This window comes from Ambystoma mexicanum, chromosome 9 (assembly GCF_040938575.1).
Source record: "Ambystoma mexicanum isolate Mex_15411 chromosome 9, UKY_AmexF1_1, whole genome shotgun sequence".
In the NCBI taxonomy this organism is placed as follows: Eukaryota; Metazoa; Chordata; class Amphibia; order Caudata; family Ambystomatidae; genus Ambystoma; species Ambystoma mexicanum.
In genome coordinates, this window is record NC_090931.1 from 952,057,143 (window position 1) to 952,079,168 (window position 22,026).

The window sequence follows — 22,026 nt, forward strand, 5'->3', positions numbered from 1 at the left end:
TGGCATTTGTAACGTGCCTATAAACAAGTGTTTCAAGGCACGACGAGGCAGGGAGGGGGGGGATATAGGGAAGACAGACAACGATCTTACTAGGCCCGGTATCATTCAGATCGCGCAAATGCATGGGAAGGGGGGGGGGAGGGAAAGTGCTAGTGGCAGTGCAGAACATGGGATAGTGGAATAATAAGATAAATAAATAAGGGGCCAGCTGGTGGCAAGTGCAAGGTAAGTGCAGAACAAAGTTCTGTGAAGGGGGGCTGTACGGATACAGAGACAGACCCGCGGTGCAGGGTTGCCAGGGAGGCAGAGCCGATGGCAGGTGGCTGGGCCAGGGACCGAGATCAGTGGGAGTGGCCCGGTGCTGATTCGGTGCAGTTACCTCTCGAGCTCAGGATGTACCTGCTATTTGCAGTGGGGTCTTAAGGTCCTGATAATCTGCATTTCTTTGTCAAACAGGGTTTTCACCAAACTGCTGGTAGTGGTTGCGGCTCACCTGAAGAGAGAAAGTATCCATATCTTTCCATACCTCTATGACTGGCTCGTCCGAGTTCAGTCACCCGATCAAGCATTGACATACCCATAGAAGTCTGAGGTGTTGCCCTCCGAGTCCACCCGGGGAACCAAGTGGTGAACATCTTTGGGATGGTTCATGTCTTCCCATGCCAAGAAAAGGTTCCTCCCTTGGCCTTCCTGCGTTTCCTTTGCCTCATGGCCTCCTGAATTCTGGTGGTGCCGGAAGCTCTGTTGCAAATTAAGTCGTGTCAGTGGCTACTCCATTTTCGGTGGTCACAATATTGGGGAAATATGGCAGAAATGATACTGAGCAACGTGAAGGGGGTATTGCTTTTGCAACCAAGCCCAAACTGAAGGATGCATTTTTGAAAGCTGGGGGCACTTGCCTGCAAGATTTGGTTTGCTGGAATTGAGGGCGAGAAGCCTCACCCTTGTTGCCTTGCTCCCCTCTATAGCGCTAATCCTGACAGACAACACAGTGACCATGCATCTCCTCTACAAGCTAGGTGGCGTAGGGTCCTTGCCTCTGGGCAGAGAAGCAATGCAACTGTGGTTCTCCGCTCCGAAGAACAAGGCATCTCTGACACCAGCCCCTCTGGCAGGTACAGAGAATGTCACAGCATGCTTGAGCAGGCAGACTTTGGCCTTTTGCAAGTGGGAGTTCTGCCAGGTTCGTTTGGAGGAGATTTTCTTGTTCTGGGAAACTCTGCTCGTGGACTGGGATGTGAACAGGAAGTGCAATTTGTTTTGCTCCAGGAAATGTCCTCAACTGGGAGCTCTGTGGGATGCACTGATGATCGAGTAAGACTTCTACCTGCTCTATGCATTCCTGTCGATCCCTTTCATAATGTTTGTTATCAGGTGTGAGAGACCTGAAGGTGCTTCCCTTGCTCGTCCCCAGGGATCTATCATCCAGGTTGCCAGGACGCGGCCATTGTTATTGGATCCAGTTCCTTGCGGTAGACCAGTGTTGGAGGATCACCTGGATGGGGGGGGGGTCCTCGTGGAGCGAGACACTGATGGGTGAGATGTGGTATCCCCCTTCTTTCAACACCTTTTCCCCATCCTACCACGTAGGACATTCAAAACCACTGCCTGCCCCCCTTTTCCGATACAAACACTTTCGCACAACACACCAGAGAACAAATTAACACCAGAGCCGTTTACCTGACATTTCCCAATAGCAGGGTCAGGCAATTGATCAGAATCACACCCACCTGACGGCTATTTCCCTTCCCGACAGGGATAAAAGGTGGAGCAGGAGAGCACAGTACAAGCAAGGCAGACCGCACAACGAGACATCTAGCTAGGCCCGGCAGTCCAAGAGCAGGAGAAAGGCAGCGAATATCGAGATGCTGACAAGGAGAGACACGGCCTTGCCCTTTTCAACGCAGACCCGTAAAACCTCTGCAGAGGGAATTGTAAGACCGAGGACAATAGCCCAAGTGTGCTGTAACAGATGTCAACGGTACACGGACCGTCTCTACGCTGATAGGCGGGAGTGAGAGAAACTCCTGCTACCGTGGTACCGACCTGGACTTTAGTTACAAGGTAAACCAAGTGGTTCATCACAGCTGGTGAGTCAAGGGGAGAGCCAATAAGTTGAAGCAAGTTCAAAGGACTGTAAAAGTGTTAAGGGCAGACCAGCTGCAGAGGGAACCGTTGGGTGGGTGTTGCTCCGAGAAACTCTGGTCAAGCCCCATCTAAATTAAACGGCAGATACCAGAAAGCTGTAGGAGAGCCACCAAGGTAGGTCAAAGCAGTCATACAGTAGGTCAAGCAAAATCCCTGTACTGTCGAAAGCCTTTGACCTAAGAACTATAAAGAAAGCAAGGGAAGTGAATCCCGCCACATGAGAAAGCAAGGGAAGTGAATCTTGTAAACATTGTTAGAGAATAGTACTATGAAGTTGGCAAGATTGAACCCGGAAGAGGGATGCTGACGTGAAAGGGGACAAAATCTGAAATCCCAAGGAACAGTGTGTTGACAAACGTGAACCCGGTAGAGGGATGTCCAATATGAATTGTTTGAAAAGACATTCAGAAACAAAGGGGAGTGAATCCTGCGAAAGTGAAAAGAAAGCCATAGTGAACCCAGAGGAGGGAGACTGAAAATAAAGAAGGGCCAGCGCCCGGAAAAGGGCCACCCAGGGGTGAGGAATCCTCGCACAAAGGAAAACCAGGAAACAAACTTTAATTTGTGAAGGAACATTTGTTTTGCTGTTAAACACGTCAGGCCCTCGAAGGCAAGAGAATTTCAAGAGAAACAAGACATGGCCATCGACAGTCCTGGTAGCTGCAAGTGGAACTGTCGAAGCGTGCTGGGAAAGCTTGAGTGTCTGCTGTGCTCCAAGATCCGGCCTTATCCCGTCCTCAAAACGTGGGGAAGGGAGATTCAAGCTACTGCATCCTGACACATTATTTGTGAACACTTCTTCCTTTTCTTGAAAACTATCCCACACCCTTTTTGTATTAGTTGTAAGGTTTGGCAATAGGTTTCTTAGTTTAGGCCCTTTTTATTTTGACACAACGCCACTAGGACTGCCTTATTTTTATTTGATGGTCGACGCTTGCTCCCCTCTTAGATTTAGGTTTAGGTTAGGCATTTTTCCACCCCGCATTCATCGTTCAATTAACACCCCCAAACTGTGATCACTTGTTCCTGGCTTTACTGTTGCCACCATGGGTTCCTTACACAAGAGACTATGCCTGCTTGGGTCCACTTTAATTCTGATTGCTCTGGACTGGAGATGAAGTATGTGGGACCCGGAACTTCTGAACATCTTCATTCGTCATACCTGGTGCCTCTCCCGTTCAGGGTGGGCCTGCTCTCCCAGTCAGAGGGGCTGGTGCTTCATCTGAACTTCGGTAGCCTAAATATTTATGTTTGGCTGATTAGAGGCAGCGATACAAGGAGTGGGATTTGTCGAATGACATCCTCAATGTACTCCTTTCATCTAAGTGTCCAGTTACTAAATTGATTTATACATTAATTCTCGGCTTGGTATCAGGAGAGGGATCTGGACCCTTTTACCTATCCTGATGGGCCTACAGATTGGCACTTTACAGGTATTTGGCTGCCCTGTCGGTCTTGAAGCAAACCCCAGAGCAGGGCTCCTTCTCAACAGTTCCCATAGTTAACCAGTTAGTAAGGGGGTGGGGGGAGTGAAACCAGTTTCCCCTGGGCCAGTTTAGTGTTCAGGTGTGGGACTTACATTTAGGACTGACTTTCTTCATGGGTGCTCTGTTTAAGCTACTGCAATCATGTTCATTAAGATTGCTCCACCCTTAAGGTTATCTTCCTTAAGATGGGTGAGCAAGCCCAAGGCATTTTCTGTGAAACTTTTTTTCTCAGAGAGAAGAGAACATTGAGAGTGAGGCAGGCCTTTCCTAAGGTAGTCTCAGATATCTATCTTTGTCAAAAATCCATCTGCCTGTGTTCTTTCCTCTGCTGCACACTTCTAGGGTTTAGGGGCGATTGTCACGACCCGTGACCCAAAACCCCACTGGCATGGTCACATGCTAGGTAGGGTTAGGACTCAGGGTTCACTTGGGGCCCCAAGGGCCTTGCATTATCATCATGGACTCTCCTGTAGTCAGTCCTGGCACCTTTGGCGCCAGGGTCATGTTCAGGTTGGGACATTGTCTTGAAGGGACTACTTTTTCCTTGGAGGCCTGCAGTGAACATAGAGGCACCCACACAGTCTAGTTCTTAGAACAAGACTGTGCGGTGCAGTGTTTTGGGTGTGGCAGCCCGGACTACTTTACCTGGACTACTTTACTAGGGGAGGCTATATAAACCACACCCAAGCTACAGAACATGCTTCGCGTTATTCTGCAGCCAGCAGCGTGACGCTCATCGTGTCCAGAGACCAGCACCCGGCGATCCTTGAACAGCGGACCTGCAGAGGAGACAAAAGAACATCATTAGCAGTCTCTGCTTACCTGCAACTTTCCATCCGTCAAGTATCCGTCTTCCTGCTGCTCGCGGTCTTCCATCCAGTCGGCAGCATCATTGAGACACTACGCACGTACCGGAACGAAGCACCTGGAGGGAGAGAGAAACAAGGACACCGTTAAAACAGGTTACTCACAGCATGTACGGCAGTAATCACGAGAACCTCACCTGGCTGGGCATTTCGTGGCCGGTTCCGCTCCGGAAATCTTCACACGCCCAGAAAGACCATTGCGACTTGAAAAGAAATAAAGAATACAGGTTAGCAAGAAAAGACTATACCGCGCCGCACTTCGCGCTTAACCTACCATCCATCATATGCTCCTGTGTCCATCATCCTGGCAGGAGCCTGATCCATGTTGCGCATCCACCGAACCTCCGTGCACCTAAGGGGGAATAAATAAAGAAAAGACATTGATAGCAAGAAAGGAAAGCAAGGACATTTTAAGACTGCTATAACCAGACTTACCTCCTTAAAGCCACTTGAATGGGTTAGCACCAGTGAAGTTAACTTGGTTGCTCTAACCCGCAGAAAACTACGCGCCCCTGCACAGAAGACAGGACGGAGAGCTCGCCAGACATCACAACAAGGTGAGCAGTGGGCCATCAGATCAAGTCCAGGGGGGCTGGTGGGAGGAAACGAAATCTGTTCCGAAGTCCAGTCCTCCTGTGTTTTCAGGCCCGACCTCCATAGAAGCCACCGTCCGGAATCGGGAAGGGTCCAGGGTGAATCCAGGAACCAGGGCATAAGGACGTCCGCGTGGATCCCAGGTGAGCGTAACAGAACGCGAAGCCTCCATAGCATCCACCTGGCCGCCATGGAGAATTCAGAAATGGACCAACTGGCTCAGTTATTAGGACAATTACGTGCCGAAGTGCATTCGGCTAGGCAAGAGACTAATACCTTGCAAAGGGATCTTATCGTCACCCAGGATCGCACCGAAGAAATCAGCAGGCAATTACTGCAATCACAGGCCGGACAAGCTCCATTACCCGGGAATAATCCACTGGCACAGGCAACCACGCCGTCTGCCGCTCCTGTACAAATCACCTTACCCGGAGCAATATCGTTAGCACAGCTAGAAAAGTTTTCAGGTGACCCAAGGAAGTCTGCTGCATTTATGAATCAATGTCGTCTTCACTTCCTCTGAAGACCGGGCGCATTCCCCAACGATCAGGTACGAGTAGCATTTATTTTGTCATATCTGAGCAGTAGTGCAGCAGACTGGTCAGTGCCGCTTGTGAGCTATGATGATCCGTTACTACTTGACTTTGGGGGTTTCCAAATGGAAATGGAAAAGCTCTTTGCTTGACACACCCATGAACAAGCTGTAGACAACGAACTCTTATCACTCCGGCAGGGGAATCGGGACTTACTAACATACATAGCAACCTTCAATAGGTTAGTGGCTGAAACCAAGTGGCCTGAAGACAAGAGAACCACATTGTTTCACCAAGGCCTTCGAGGGGAATTGAAGGACGTCTTGGTTCAGATGGTTGATCCACCTAGAGACTGTAGTGAATGTCTCAAACTGGTGAGCAGATCGGTCCAGATCAGATACACGGGCCGTGTATCTACGAACCAAGGATGCTACTCCACGCATGTCAGAGAATACCACAGAGCCAATGCAAATCGGAGGCATACAACCACCATTAACAAAAGCTGAAAGAGACAAGAGAAGGCAACAGCAGTTATGTGTGTACTGCGGACAATCGGGGCACTTCCTAAAAGACTGTCCGATAAAACCCCCCAAGCGAATTGTGGGAGCTACAGAAAAGGATGAGAGTAATGAGTCGGAAAACTGCCTAGCTCGACAAAAGTAGAGGTCAGTTTGTCGAGTGAGAAGAATGAGCCACCGACCTCACATTTTGCAATACCAGTGATCCTAATCAATCACCAACAACCATCAAGGATGCATATCGTTGAAGCTTACATCGACATCGGAGCAGTTGGGAGTTACATTGATCGAGATCTGGCCGCACAGATGGGGCTTCCCTTAAGTTTTAAGCCGAACACAGAAAAGGTAACCACGGTGGATGGGACAGAAATTGCTTCCGGACCGGTAACCTAATGTATAGCAGGAATACCCCTGCTCTGCCAGGATGGACACCGGGAATCAATTTCCTTTGATCTCATCAAGGCACCTCAGTTTCAGCTAAGATTAGGGATGCCATGGTTAGTTGCTCATAACCCTCGGATAGATTGGCGTGCAAGAAAATGGACTTTTCCTCGTGATTGCGCTTCCACCTGTTATTTCCAAGAAAACAAATCCAGTTTCAAAGTTCCTAAGAGTCCTAGGATCAGCATATCTACACTTGGCGCAACTAGTACTCTCCCTGAAGAATATCAAGATTTCCAGGATGTGTTCCAGAAGGAACAAGCTAATACACTACCGCCTCATATGTCCTATGACTGTCAGATTGACCTCATACCTGGTGCACAGATCCCTTGTGGCAGAATCTATGCGCTCACAGAACCAGAAAACCAGCATCTAAAATCCTATCTGGACCAGTACTTGGCAAATGGGTTCATTCGCCCACCTAAATCACCGGCAGCCAGTCCCCGATTCTTCGTTCCAAAAAAGGAAGGGGACTTGAGAACCTGTATTGACTATCGCGCCTTGAACCAGATCACTGTGAAAAACCGTTACCCCCTGCCACTTATTCCCGAGATACTGGATCAAGTCAAAGATGCCCAGATTTATATTAAGTTAGACCTCAGAGGAGCGTACCACCTGGTCCGAGTTAAAAAAGGAGATGAATGGAAAACGGCCTTCCGTACCAAATATGGGTTGTTTGAGTACCAGGTAATGCCTTTCGTACTTTGTAATGCCCCGGCAGCGTTCCAATACTTTATGAACAACTTCCTAAGGGAATTGATCAATGTTTGTGCCCTGGTCTACATAGATGACATCCTAGTGTATTCAACCTCGAAACAAGACCATGTCAAGCATGTCCGCGCTGTCTTTGCCAAACTGCGCCAACATCGACTATATGCAAAACTTGAAAAATGCTTTTTCCACGTAACCGAAGTAGAATTTGTTGGTTTCATTCTTACCCCGAAAGGCATTCGAATGGATGTACAAAAGGTGGATGCCATTCTTAAATGGCCTTCTCCGACCTTGTTAAAAGGGGTCCAGAGCATGCTGGGCTTTGCAAACTTCTACCGTCGGTTCATTCCAGACTACTCTCAGATTGTGCATCCGATCACGTTACTTCTACAAAAAAACAATAAAAAATTAATGTGGCCAGGACGCAGAAAAGGCCTTCCAAGAATTTAAGGAAAGGTTCACCTCAGCTGCGATTTTACAACATCCTCGTCCGGATCTTCCTTACATCGTGGAAATGGATGCCTCCAGCATGGCAATGGGGGCGGTTCTTTCTCAGAGAGACCCTGAAACTGGCCAATTACACACCGTGGCCTTCTGGTCGCGAAAATTCACACCCCCTGAACTCAATTATGCCATCACCGATAAGGAACTGCTTGCTATAAAATCCGCCTTCAAGGCATGGCGACATTACCTCTTGGGGGCCAGGCATACAATCACTGTAATCACAGATCATCGGAACCTACAATATTAAAAAACGGCAAAAGCACAATCCTCAGGCCAATTACGATGGGCCCTTTTCTTCGCCGAGTATGACTACGTAATCGCTTATCGACCAGGCGTAAGAAACAGGAAAGCTGACGCACTATCTCGCATGGGCACCGATGAGGAAGTATATGCAACCCCAGATCCAGTAGCCATTATACCTGAGGACAAGCTTTTAGGCCTCACCACAGCTTTAACACAAACTGAGCTTAGAAACATGATCCAACGTGAAATAACCCCGAGCAAATTACTGGAATGGCATACCAAAGGAAAACAATACACCATTAAAAATCAACTGCCATATTTTGATGAACACCTGTATGTGCCGAAAACAGAGCTACAACAACAAATCATTTCAGACTATCACAATTCTTTGATAGAAGGTCATCTCGGAATTGCCAAAACCCTAGCCAAAGTGAAATGCAATTATTGATGGCCCACTTGGCGTCGAGACGTCATCCAATACGTGCAGATATGTGGGGTGTGTGCACAAAACAAGTCACTGAAACAAAAACCAGCTGGCCTACTGCAACCATTAAAAATTCCTCCTGCACCATGGCACACGCTTTCTCTCGACTTTATTACCGATTTGCCTCCCAGCCAAGGGTTCAACACCATTTTAGTAGTAGTAGACTTATTTTCTAAAATGGCACACTTTATCCCTTTCAAAGGCCTCCCGATGCATCCCATCTAGCAAAAGTGTTCCTGGAAAACAATATCAAACTGCATGGATTCCCTTCAGACCTGGTCTCTGATCGAGGCAGCCGATTTGTATCTAACTTCTGGAAAAAGTGCTGCTCTATGGCTCAAATCGATATCCGGCTATCCACCAGCCATCACCCCCAAACGGATGGTCAAACAGAGAGGACCAACCAGACTCTCGAACAATACCTAAGGTGCATGCTGCACCAATTCGAAGGAACCTGGAGAGATCTATTATGGATAGCCGAATATGCTTACAACAATTAATTGCATTCCAGTACTGGTCACACCCCTTGACCAAAAACCCTACTGGCATGGTCACATGCCAGGTAGGGTTAGGACTCAGGGTTCACTTGGGGCCCCAAGGGCCTTGCATTATCATCATGGACTCTCCTGGAGTCAGTCCTGGCGCCTTTGGCACCAGGCTCATGTTCCGTTTGGGACATTGTCTTGAAGGGACTACTTTTTCCTTGGAGGCCTGCAGTGAACATAGAGGCACCCACACAGTCTAGTTCTTAGAACCAGACTGTGCGGTGCAGTGTTTTGGGTGTGGCAGCCCAGACTACTTTACCTGGACTACTTTACTAGGGGAGGCTATATAAACCACACCCAAGCTACAGAACGTGCTTTGCGTTATTCTGCAGCCAGCAGCGTGACGCTCATCGTGTCCAGAGACCAGCACCCGGCGATCCTTGAACAGTGGACCTGCAGAGGAGACAAAAGAACATCATTAGCAGTCTCTGCTTACCTGCAACTTTCCATCCGTCGAGTATCCGTCTTCCTGCTGCTCGCGGTCTTCCATCCAGTCGGCAGCATCATCGAGACACCACGCACGCACCGGAACAAAGCACCTGGAGGGAGAGAGAAAGAAGGACAACGTTAAAACAGGTTACTCACGGCACTTACGGCAGTAATCACGAGAACCTCACCTGGCTGGGCATTTCTTGGCCGGTTCCGCTCCGGAAATCTTCACACGCCCAGAAAGACCATCGCGACCTGAAAAGGAATAAAGAATACAGGTTAGCAAGAAAAGACATTACCGCGCCGCACTTTGCGCTTCACCTAACATCCATCATACGCTCCTGCGTCCATCATCCTGGCAGGAGCCTGATCCAAGCAGCGCATCCGCCGAACCTCCGTGTAACTAAGGGGAATAAATAAAGAAAAGACATTAATAGCAAGAAAGGAAAGCAAGGACATTTTAAGACTGCTATAACCAGACTTACCTTAAAGACACTTGAATGGGTTAGCACCAGTGAAGTTAACCTGGTTGCTCTAACCCGCAGAAAACTAAGCACCCCTGCACAGAAGGCAGGACGGAGAGCCCGCCAGACATCACAACAAGATGAGGAGTGGGCCATCAGATCGAGTCCAGGGGAGCTGGTGGGAGGAAACGAAATCTTTTCCTAAGTCCAGTCCTCCTGTGTTTTCAGGCCCGACCTCCATAGAAGGCACCGTCCGGAATCGGGAAGGGTCCAGGGTGAATCCGGCAACCAGAGCATAAGGGCGTCCCCGTGGATACCAGGTGAGCATAACAGCGATTCCCTCAGCTGAGCCGCTTAGGGCCCTCATCTACTAAATCTTAGAGATGAGGGATGTCAGGAAAGATGACCAGCTCTTGTGGGTTATGCTGGTGCCCGTGCTAGTGGCCTTTGCTGTGACTAAAACCCTATCAAGGTGGATTATTCTCTGCATCTTGGAATGCTATGATATAGCTGGAAAAGATGTACCCAAGGGTCTCAGGGCTCAATGGACCAGAGGGCATGCTGCCACCTTTGCTCTAGGGCGGGGGGCGTCCCTATCTTGGACTTTTGCAGCCATTTTGGCCTTGTTGCACACATTTGCCCAACATTAATGATTGGATTCCCTTCAGGGCAGGATGCTCACTTCAGCAAAGCAGTCCTTCTGAATTTTCTGTTATGGGTGGTGTCCTCTCGCTCTCCTTCCTCCTCCAGTTTTATGCACTATTATGGGAGCCGATCATAGATAAGAAATAGATGAGGAATCTGTGGGAGGAAGGAATCCTTAGAAGAACAACTTATTTCTCGTTCAGTGATTTTTCTTTTTTAAATTGATGTTTCCTCCCATTGATTCCTCATTGCCTTCCAAACCTGCTCTTCTTACGATCCCTCTGCAGCTAAGTGCTAAAGAAAAAGGCAGAACAGAAGTCATGGGGCACAGCCCTTTCGATATAAACTGGCCACCCGGAGGCGTCGTAGCCACACTGCACCCCCGGGTGGTGACACAATTTCAAAGGGACAGCTGCCGTAGATGATAAACAGGATGTGGGGCCCTGAAAGCCACAATAATCCAGACAATTGAAGAAGGGTTCAGGAACCTTCAAGTCCACAACGAGACTGCCCACTGAAGAAGGGTTCATGAACCATGGAATCTGCAACACCAGGAAGTGGTGACACCTCAATCATGAACTATACGAAGTGGGACAGTCAAGACTCGGGCCAGGAAGGCCTAGTAATCAACAAACCACATAGAAGACATTTGGCAAAGGGAGGGTCTCTGAGGGAAAGGGGGCGCAAACCCATCAGTAGAGAGCCATCCTACTAGTGTTTTCTTTTGGAAGATCCCATTTTCATTTAAGTTTTCCTTATAACCAATTTATTTGCAACATACAGTCTTTGTTGATCCCAGGCAGCCCTGTGACACACTGTGTATATTTGTGTAAGTGTTTGATTTGTTTTCTTGTTATTGGTTTGTATGTGCAGTGTTCCTGTGTGGATTCCGCTTATGATTTGGATATTCAAATATTGCATTTGAAGCTTCCTTGGAATACTGCATTTTGTTCATGCAGATTATACAGGAATTGGAGGAGCACCTGTAATGCAAAGTGGCCCATCCACTTATGAGACACTTGTCATTCAACATTGCCATTAACATTGTGGCTTACTTGCAAGAACAGTAAATAGACCGAAATTGTACAGGTTGACAGAGCAGCAAAATATCACCAGGTTTGTTTGGAACTAAAATAGGCATCTGGCCTGTTGCCACCATGCTCCCTTTTGTTATGTAAGTCTGACCCTTTTGCCTGTCTGGTTGTCTGAATATACTATGGAATATATTTCAGAGAGGTATAAGCAAGTAGACCTTTAACCTCAGTGGAACTTGCAAAACAGATCATTTTGCAGCACTATGGGTTGTGGGTTGTGTACCTTAAGGGTTTATCTGTGGAACTGGGCCTGTGAATTTCTTCGGTTCAACTAAGGTCTTCTTTTCCTCAGGGGTTGAAAATAGTGTTTCTGTGAAAACATGTATGTTACTTAATAAACATTTATTTATTTATTCGCATTTATAAAGCGCACATCAGCCCAAGGGCATTGTGTTCTAGCTTGTTCTGTATGCACCCTTTCTTTGTTTATGGTGTGATATATGTATATATATATATATATATATATGTTTTTGTAATGTTTAGAGGATTCCAGTTCCCTCGTTTAACCTTACTAAACATTTCAAATGAAATGTCTATACACATCATGTTTTTAAGTGGGGGTGCATGCATGCTATCATGCATTAATGCTGTAATGTTTTGGAATTATTGTTGGTTTGTTATGAACTGAATACATATATGAATTTTTTGGTCTTTGCTGTCATGTTTCAGGGATTCTCAATGACTACACACAATACTGAAAATGACATTTGGTTAGGTTACACTGTTTTTTGTTTGGGTTGGGTGGAGTGTGAGTGAGTGTTGACGAAGTGCCTTTGAGGATTCCCTGTCAGTAGCTAATGAGTCTTGAGATATTTCAAATAGTTTTTGATGTACTTTGAAAAGGTGACATAAGTTTGGTGGAATCTCATTTCCGTTGAAGGGGTTTCCCTTGAAGTCAATGAACAGTATCAACTGTCCTTACCGAAACTGTAACATGCTGTGTTTGAGTGGGATGTGAGGGGCTGGATAGTGGATTCGAGAATTACAGGCCATTAGGAAAGTGTTTAATGTTTCAGTTTGTTTTTTCAAGTGCTGTGAACTGAGAGGTCAGTGTTGCGCTTGAAAATACAGTATTCAAATGTGGAAGTGATGGAAAGACTACAATTAAAATTCAATTAAAATTGTGAAATTCTGTACTTCTTTCAAATATTAAGTGTTAATTCCTGTTGATACCTTGTCTCATTGCAAAGCAAGTGGTTTGCTGTTCTTTAATATATTGGTTTACTCCTGACTGGGCAATACGATGGAGACATCCACAAGCGTTTTGGAATTCGGAGTGTTCTTGCCATATTCCCTTCATTAGGTATATGTGTTTATGATTTTGTGTGAGATGTCGGATTGGTTGCATTTCATGTGGTACGTATATTGTGTGAATTCTTTTTCATAGGTGATTTGTTTGTGAGGGTATGCATGTGTGATGCTGTAGACCTGTGTATTTGTGATAGTCTACATGGTTCAATGCAGTGGATGTGTTTTTTGGGCAAGTCATTTTTCATGAACGATTCTTTTGCGATGTTGTGCATGTGTAATGCTTTTGCAATTTAGTTTTAGGCCTCTGTATTACGATGTGCATGCCTGCATACTGGTGGTGCCCTTCCTAAAGGTTTTGCTTGCTGTTAAGTGCATTTACTGGGTTTACCAGCTTAATTGTCTTTGTGGAAGTATAGAAACTATCTCTGAGTAATAGACATCATTTGAAATATACTGAGTAAACATTATATTTTAGCTGTTTTGTGTTTTGGGTGTATGAATGATGTTTGTGTTTTTGATGGGTGTGTTTTGTTGGTATTAATGGAAACTATATCTTCTAGCGCAAGAAATGCAATGTTGCTATGATAGATTGCATCCTGGAATGATTGTGAACTTCAAACTCGCACAAGTTTGACTATAGTTGTCACTACTTAACTTGGCGTGGTTATGTAGGGGCATGTGTGAGGATCAGAGAAAAGAGAAACAATTCATTTGTAGAATCATGTTGTTTATTTTTTTATTGAGACTGGTGTCAGGATGAGGGTTGGGAAAATGCCCACAGGGGCTAGGGTCAGACTGTAAAAATAATAAGGGATGAATCTGGAAAAAGTGACAAGATTGGACCAGCACTAAGTGAGGACCACTGGCTTATCTCAGCACCTTGGGATGCAAATCTTAAACCTAGTCTTAACCATTCTCAGTCCACCCGCGTGCACTCTAGTCTATCAAGCAAAGTTCCAAAGGTGGGGGGCCTACATAAATGTTCAAACCTACTCTCAGCAGGTTCTTTATCCTCCTGGCTCCCACTATACCTCTGAAAAGAAATGTTCTAGCACTTGACCGAAAAGTGCAAAAAACCTATTCTATCAATGTCAAGCCCTAGGCAAATGCCAACATTTCTTCGTGGGCAATCCCCTCCAGGAAACACACACTGTTCTGAACTCTTCATAGTTTCTTGGCTTCTCTAGACCTCTCTTGGTCTTTCTCTCTTTCATGTCTCTTAACAGTCTTTTGGCTTCCCTGCACTCTGCTTTCCCAAAGACCAGGGTGTCTGCTACTTCCCGTGCTTTTTAGGTTTTGTCGAGAACCCAGGGTCACACATCAATGTTGGGTGACGATAAACATAGACATCTTTATTCATTGAGTTGTAAGGAAAAAGCAATGTGTACCTAATGGGATCTTACTGCACTGGCCGGACCCACCCCGTTTGACCCCTTACTTCATAGGTCAATTGGCCATCTGACCTTGAAACATTTGAGAAAACTATGACTAGACTTTCGGGCACCTTTATCCCACCATCCGCCAAAACAATACATCCATTCATAAAAACATAGTCCTTTCTTAGTGACCACTTCCATTTACCATGTCTAATAATTACGTGGGGTCTGCAGATCCTTGCCGAGAGGCATTGGACCTTCGCCCCCTTGGCGATTCTGGTTGCGTATGAGCAACCCCATTGCATGTACCAGTCCTGGCTGGTTTATTCCACCATACGAGTGCCTTCATACTTGGGACACAAACCCAGCCATTCAGCACTTTACATTTTAGTTCATAGGGTGCATCCCCACAATGAGCCGATGGACAATTAAGCAATGGCAAAGCCAAATGTGTTAGGTGTGCCTAAAAAAGGTCCACTAGAATTAAATATATAGGAAATGGACATTGATTTAAAAGTGATGGGATCATTGCTTTAAATAATCTGTGTGCACCTGAAAATTAATGTTTTCTTCTTTGCTGTTCACTTATTTATCGTTAATTTTCCCCTTCAACTTGGAACAGTGGGTTCCTTTCCACCCACCCTACGTATGTTTGTCTCCTCTACAAACAATATTTCTGTCAGGGTCTTTGTCAGGCAGCAAATAAGGTTACCCTCCTGCCAAGGGTTTCTCCTTATTGCTCTCAGCCTTGTCTCGAGAGGGCTCAGTCTTAAGCCCTTCTATTTCTTTCAGGTGTGTGGGGCAACATGTGGCTGTACGGTCTACCCCTTCACATGCCTGATTCTTGTTGCCTGTTCCTTGCTTTGTATCTGGCAGAGCTACTACTGGATAATCCTTCGCAGGTAGACTACCTCATCCCATGTAGTGGCCCAGTCTCACTACCACCAGCCTTTGTTATACACAGCTGTGGTGGATCTTTCTGCCAGCCAACCAAGATTGCTTTTTCTCTTGGGTGGCACTTCAGTGGCCCATTTACATCTGGCTACTGAATGCTGTCTTGAAATAATTATTGCTATCCTTGTCATGTTGAGGAAGAGGAAAATGTGTTTCCTTACTTTTAATTACTGCCTCCACATCTTTCAATATGCATTGTGTCATCTGCGCCATCTTGGAATTCACTATGTGTGCATTTGTGGTTCTGCGGTGCTCCTCCGGACAAACGGATGCAGTGTTCCATCCTGACCATGCAGTCTGCAGCTCAATTCAAATCCTTCTTTTTCTCTCATAAACCGCTAAGTCGTGTCCATTAAGAATTTATGGTTTTGGTTTCACTTTGTTCCATGAAATGTCCTGTTTTTGGGACAAGCGTTGCTGACTCCTGTAGTCCCCTTGTACTGTTTGAGATTAAAGCATTCTGCGACAGGGCAACATATTACTGCGTCTCGAAGGGAGTATCAAGCGCAGAGAATCCTGCTCAGTCTACCCCCTGGGAACCAGTTCCCTGTGGCCCAGCCCCCTCACACCAAAAAATATGGAGTGCCTCGAGCTCACCACACGTCTGTGTAGTTGGGCATTGCAATTTGGCAAACATGTTGGATATTGTTTAGGCCCTGCTACTGTGGTGTTCTGAGAAATGTTGTGTGTACCACACATCATTATTTTTCATGTCCACAGATCCCTTGTCATGGGTGGGCAGGATGGGTTTGTGTGTGGATTTGTGATGTTGTACAATATCATTTTTCAGCTTGTTTCTTTTTTTGGCATCTTGTGTTTTTGTACAGTGTGCCTCCATGTAAGTCACATTGTCCAATTATATTTTTTTTAGTTTTTGTTTTGCAACTTGTGCATAGTTGGATACTCCTGGTTCCACTGGCTATAGTGCTTCATCTTGAGCATGCGACTTGACTGGTGGTACATCTTGGCTTCAAAATCAAGTGGCACTGCTATTGGTGGGCTAAATGTGCTAATAACTCTCTCACTCACTACAGCTTCCTCCCACCAAAATTATGTGAGCGTGGCTCTCCGCCAGTATACCCTCAGAGGCGTACTAATCCTCCCAGTAAGCACCTGATAGCATACGTCTCATTCACTCACTCAGAGAAGGCCACTGACTAGTGTATCACCCACCGCCAAACATTCAGATGCTCCTCCCAACAGAACTATGCAACCATGACTCTCCTGCAAGCAGCCCTCATAGATTCCCTGGTTCTCCTTCTAAATATCACCCAATGGCACATGTTTCACCCACTCACTTTAAGAAACAGACTTTGACTGATGTATCACCCACCTACCTGAAGCTAAATGCAGGGTGTTTTCTTGTGGCATATTTCATGCTTCCAGTTCCATAGGTACAGAATACATAGTTTATCGAGCATCTTTCACAATGTCTCTCGCTGTCCCCCAAGCTTTTCTCCCCCACAGGAACTCCCAACAGACTAAACTTGTGCTGTTAGCACTATTTAAATCACTGAATGATCCACTGAGCACTGTGTATGCAAAACCTTAACATGGGCGTGGCCTGGAGCTCCGGCGACTCGGATGCTCCTTTAAGAGGCCTCTGTGACGGGCCCGTTGCGGCTCCAAATTTGGTGCAGTTTCAGCGCTGTAAAAATGTCAAAACCCGTTCAAGGGTGTCGGAAACCCTGCTGCACATAAAGGACCGGAAAGCAGGGCTAAATGTCACCAGGAAGCCCCTACTTCGAGCCGCAAACTCAGCCCCTCCGCCACCTCCTCTCAAAATGGTGGGCGGCGCTCATGAAACCAGCGACCCAGCGGGGCGGAACCTCGGAGAGGTGCCCCTCGGGCTTTGGGTGCCAGAGCTACACACGCAGAGCCCAGCATAAGCCCGCCATTCCTGGGCTTACCAAACACAGCACGGCGCACGCACTTAAGCTGTGCTGGCAGCTGTACCCCGCTGCCTGGAAACCCTCATCTGCAGACACTGATTCGGGCTCCCCAGGCACAAGGCTGCGCTCTCGGGGGAGAGTCCTCCATCTCCCGAGACCCCTTGGGCACCAAGGGACCCCTGGATCTCAGGCCGGCGCTGGCGTGAGGTAAATGCTGGCACTGCAGGGCCTCCTGCATTAGGCCCTACCGACCTACCCTAGCGGCCTCCACGCTCCACAACTTCTACGGAACAGAGGCCCATCACCTGGCCCCCCCTTCAACCAGTAGAGGGAGGGCCAATTTGGGCCTGATCAGAGGCTCTCATGCTATGAGACCACCAAGCCAATCCTCTACATAGGGGACCAGACCCCTGAGCAGCCAGCACAGACCCAACAGGAGGTGCCCCACACCGCAAGAGGGGCCCTCCCCCAGCATCATCCTGGCTTCAGAACACATCAGCTTCAGATTAAGGTGAGCTCCCAGCTGGCCCAGGGGATCCACTACCTCCAACAGCTAAATAGTATCTGTGGCCTCCCCAGGCCCTTTGGCTCCACACCAGGGCGAGATCAAGGCACAGCCTTCAGAATGGCCCCACTCCACCATCAAGGGGCCCACAACCTCCAACACGAACCAAGCCTCGGCTGGCCCTGCCTGGGACCCCCCTTTGGGGGCTGGGAGACATTAAAGGTGACTCTACTCTTCTCTTTTCGCTGCTCTTCCTTCCTGGGGAGCCCCGGCCCACTATGCTCCCCCCACTACCACAGTTCGACAACCTCACACCTGTACAACAGTAGGCGGCTGCAATCTACGGAAACACCTATTCTCGCGAACACCAACTACAGAACTGTGACTCCTACTACAATATCCTTCACGCACAGAGCGTACTTATCAGCGTCCCCCAACTACACCCTGGAGGGACCCCGAGACTACCTTCCATACCCTGGATCTAGAGCAATGGCGAAGCAATCCAAAGCGGGCAAGAACTCGGATATCACCTCCATGTTCTTGACAACGGACAGGGGGAAAGACTCGACCCCCTCAAGCTCACCCCACAAAAAGCTTAAGAAGACAGGGACGCCCTGGCCACCAAAGAGGACATACAGGCTTTCATGGCTGATATTAAGTCTGAATTCAGATCCTGCACGATGGAGCTGACCACCAAGCTAGAACATACTGACCAAAGGGTAAATGAAATAGGACAAAGGCTGGGGGAGATCGACGACCGCTCCCAAGATCAGGCGGCCGCATTGGGGGAATTCCAATGCTCTATAAGAACCCTACAGGACAAGTGCGAAATCCTCAAGTTCAAACAAGAGGATCTGGAAAATAGGGTTCGGCGAAACAACCTCCGAATTCGTGAGATCCCATCCTCCGTTCTAGACAAAGACCTGGCACTATAAATGTGGGGGACTTTTTCCAATCCCTGCTCCCACACCTGGACAAATCACAACTCCTCTTAGACCGTACCCATAGATTGTGTCCACGACGAGGGGTGGACTCGAACCTCCCTCCGGATGTTATAACAAGAGTACATTTCTTCACTACAAAGGAAGCAATCTCAGCAATCAGCCGCTCACGTGGCCTTCCAGGGGTCTCCTCTCCAGATCTACCAAGATCTCTCCCTACTCAACCTCCAGAAGAGGAAATCCCTCCGACCCCTGACGCTATTTCTGCAGGAGCAACAGATCCGGTACAGATGGCCATTCCTGACTGCCCTACAATTTTCATACAATGGCACGCTACGCAGAATTAGCCACCTTGAAGACGCGGACAAAATCATGCGACATTCCGCGCACAACGAGGATACTTCACCAAGATCGGGGGACCCTATAGGCCAGGAAATGACTGCTCTTCTAAAGCCGAGGCGATCCTTATGATCAAAGGTCCCACGAACCAGCAGAAGAAAATAACAGAGCACAGACCGTAATCTGCAGAGACTCGCCCCATGCTCGGGCCGTCTTCTTAGCACTGCTGCAGAAGAACCTCAGCAACCCAGACCGAGCCACGAATAACCATAACCGACGCAAGGGGCCCTACCCACGGTCTATGCCCATTTCCAAGGTACATTCCATCTATGAGTCCTTGGAATTCCGTTCCACTCGTATCTATACGATTGGCCCCGTTGGCCAGGGGGATGGCTACACCAACAAAGTTAGCCCCCCACCAGTTAAAGTTACGCTCCCGCGTTGGGGGCGTATGTTAATACCCCAAGAGCAGGATGACCCATGGCTAACATACCCTCGAGATGTCGGTTAACCCACACCCTTCCGACCCAACCCCCCCGAACATTACAACAGGGGCGGGCCAAGCGCAGGAACATCAAACTCTAAAATTCTTCACCCTGAATGTCAACGGATTGAACTCTCCCGCCAAACGGAAGTCGATCTTAAAAAAGCTCCAAGATGAAGACGCAGCAGTGGCTCTGATACAGGAGACCCATTTGCTATCGGAGGATTGGGGACAGCTCTGTTCTAGATTTTTCCCGCTTCAGCTTTTTGCCTCAGGGAGCTCAAAGAAAAACGGCACAGCAATCCTTTTCAGGAAGGGCCTGAACCCCCACATCCTGGATACCAAGTCTTGCCCGGAAGGCCGATTCGTGGCAGTCACATGCCTGTTGTCGGGAGACCTATACACCTTTGCTTCAATATACACCCCCAACACCGGGCAATCAGCTTTCTACGACTCACTGGGCGCCTCCTTATCCCACTTTATAGAAGACCAAGTTATAATTGGGGGAGACTTTAACTGAGTGCCGGACACTATGTTGGATAAATCCCACCCCCCCACTCCCGGAGATTTTACGCAGGCGCTCAGCCTCCTACGCCTGTTGAGAATGCTGGAAGTAGTAGACTTGTGGCAGGTGCTCCACCCCTCTGAGAAAGACTATTCTTTCTATTCCTATGTCCACCAAACCTTCTCAAGGATTGACCTCCTCCTGACGTCCGCCCAGCTACTCACCTACACCGAGGAGGTAACTATCGGCCCTCGGATCCTGTCAGACCACGCCCCAGTAACCTTGGAAATCCGAGCACACGTACCAAAGCCCAATTCTCCTCCCAGATGGTCATTGTATGATCCAATCCTTAATGAAATGCCGCTTAGGGACAAGACCGCAAGGGCGATCAAAAACCTCTTCAGAGAAAACCCAGTAGAAGACACTTCCCCCACAAACACCTGGGACGCTCTAAAAGCGGTAATCGGGGGAGAGCTAATCACACAAGGAGTGGCATATCCTCGCAACAGGCGCTAGGCCCGCCTATCCCTGGAAGAGGAACTTAAAGCAGAAGAAGAGACTCACAAGAAAAAAGGCTGGTCCCCCAAAACGCAGCGAGCCATCCGCATAGCCAGGAAAAAGCTAGAGGCCCACTATGCCGAACACACAGCTCAACTCATGGCCAAAGCCAAACGATTCTACTATGTCAAGAACAATAAGGCAAACAAGATGCTGGTAGCTAAATTAGCTAAAGCAAAACAGCAGCAGTATCATCGGTCTCCGAGACCCACAGGGGTGATTCAATATGCGGAATAAAAAAAAACTACAATTGGCGGTGGACCACCTGTCCCAAGTAATGACGGCGCCTCGTGGAACCAGAACAAACAGAGTGCCTATGGGAGACGGCCCTCCCCCAACTGCACGACTCAACCAGAGAGAGGTTGTAGGTCCCAATCACAGGTGAGGAGGTCGAGGAAGCTATTAAGTCCCTCAAATCCCAGGCCCCGGGCCCCGATGGTTTTTTCACGAGGTTCTACAACATTTTTAAACCCCAGCTGGTTCGCCCCTTGGTGGCACTCTTCAATTCCTTTAGGGAGACAGGGACGGTGACCCCCTCAATGCAAGAATCTACCACAATCCTCCTACCCAAGCCAGGGAAAGGCCCGAGAGACCCGGCCTCCTGTAGGCCGATAGCCCTCCTGAATATTGACGCCAACCTATACTCCAAAATTCTGGCCAACCACCTGGCGCTCACTCTACCTGACATAATCCACTCTGACCCGACAGGCTTTATTCTAAACAGATCTGCAGGCGACAACGTGCGCAGAGCCCTGAACCTAGTTGACTTAGCCACTCGAAACTCCCAGGGGCTGGTGTTGATGGCTCTTGATGCCACCAAGGCATTTGACACGGTGGACTGGTCCTTCATGCATCTTACCCTGGAGGCCTTGGGTTTAGCCCGGCATTCCAGGCAATGGTCATGGCTAACTATAAAGCGCCAAAAACACTCCTCAATATCAATGGCTCATTCTCCGCCCAAGGGTGGACTGGAAACTAAAAGAGGCCCTGGAAATAATTACTGAGGACCAAAAAGAGGCCCTGGAAATAAAGTTGAAAGTGGCCCCATATGACACATTTTCAGCAAGCCCAATGATTTTCCTATGAGAAAATTTGGAAATACCACACAAAAGAGGCCCAGGGTGCAGAGGCCCACCGGGAAATCTCCAGAGTTCCCTATAGGCCTGTCCACACCTGTCTCTGCCCCGATCTCTCTGACCTGCGGGACCAGACAAGGCTGCCCTCTGTCCCCATTGCTATTCGCTCTCATCATGGAACCGTTTGCCCAAAGGATCAGACAGAACAGCCACATCAAGGGCCCACAGACCACTCTGTCCCAGCATAAAATTGCCCTATATGCAGATGATGTGTTGCTCATTATCTCGGAAGCCCGCTCCTCATTACAGCATGCCCTATCCGAAATAACCAGCTATGGTGAGATCACCAGCTTCGCCATTAACTTTAACAAATCTGTGGCTCTGTGTATAGGTCTCTCCCCAGAGGAACAAGAGGCCCTGGTCCCGATGTGTCCAATAG

At 48.0% G+C, this 22,026-nt stretch overlaps 1 protein-coding gene across 2 annotated transcripts in view; it reads left to right on the plus strand.

Annotated features, from left to right (window-relative positions):
• ATF2 (activating transcription factor 2) overlaps nucleotides 1-22,026 on the plus strand; it is a 1,079,253-nt gene that overhangs the window by 874,814 nt on the left and 182,413 nt on the right. The gene's annotated exons all lie outside the window — the stretch shown is intronic.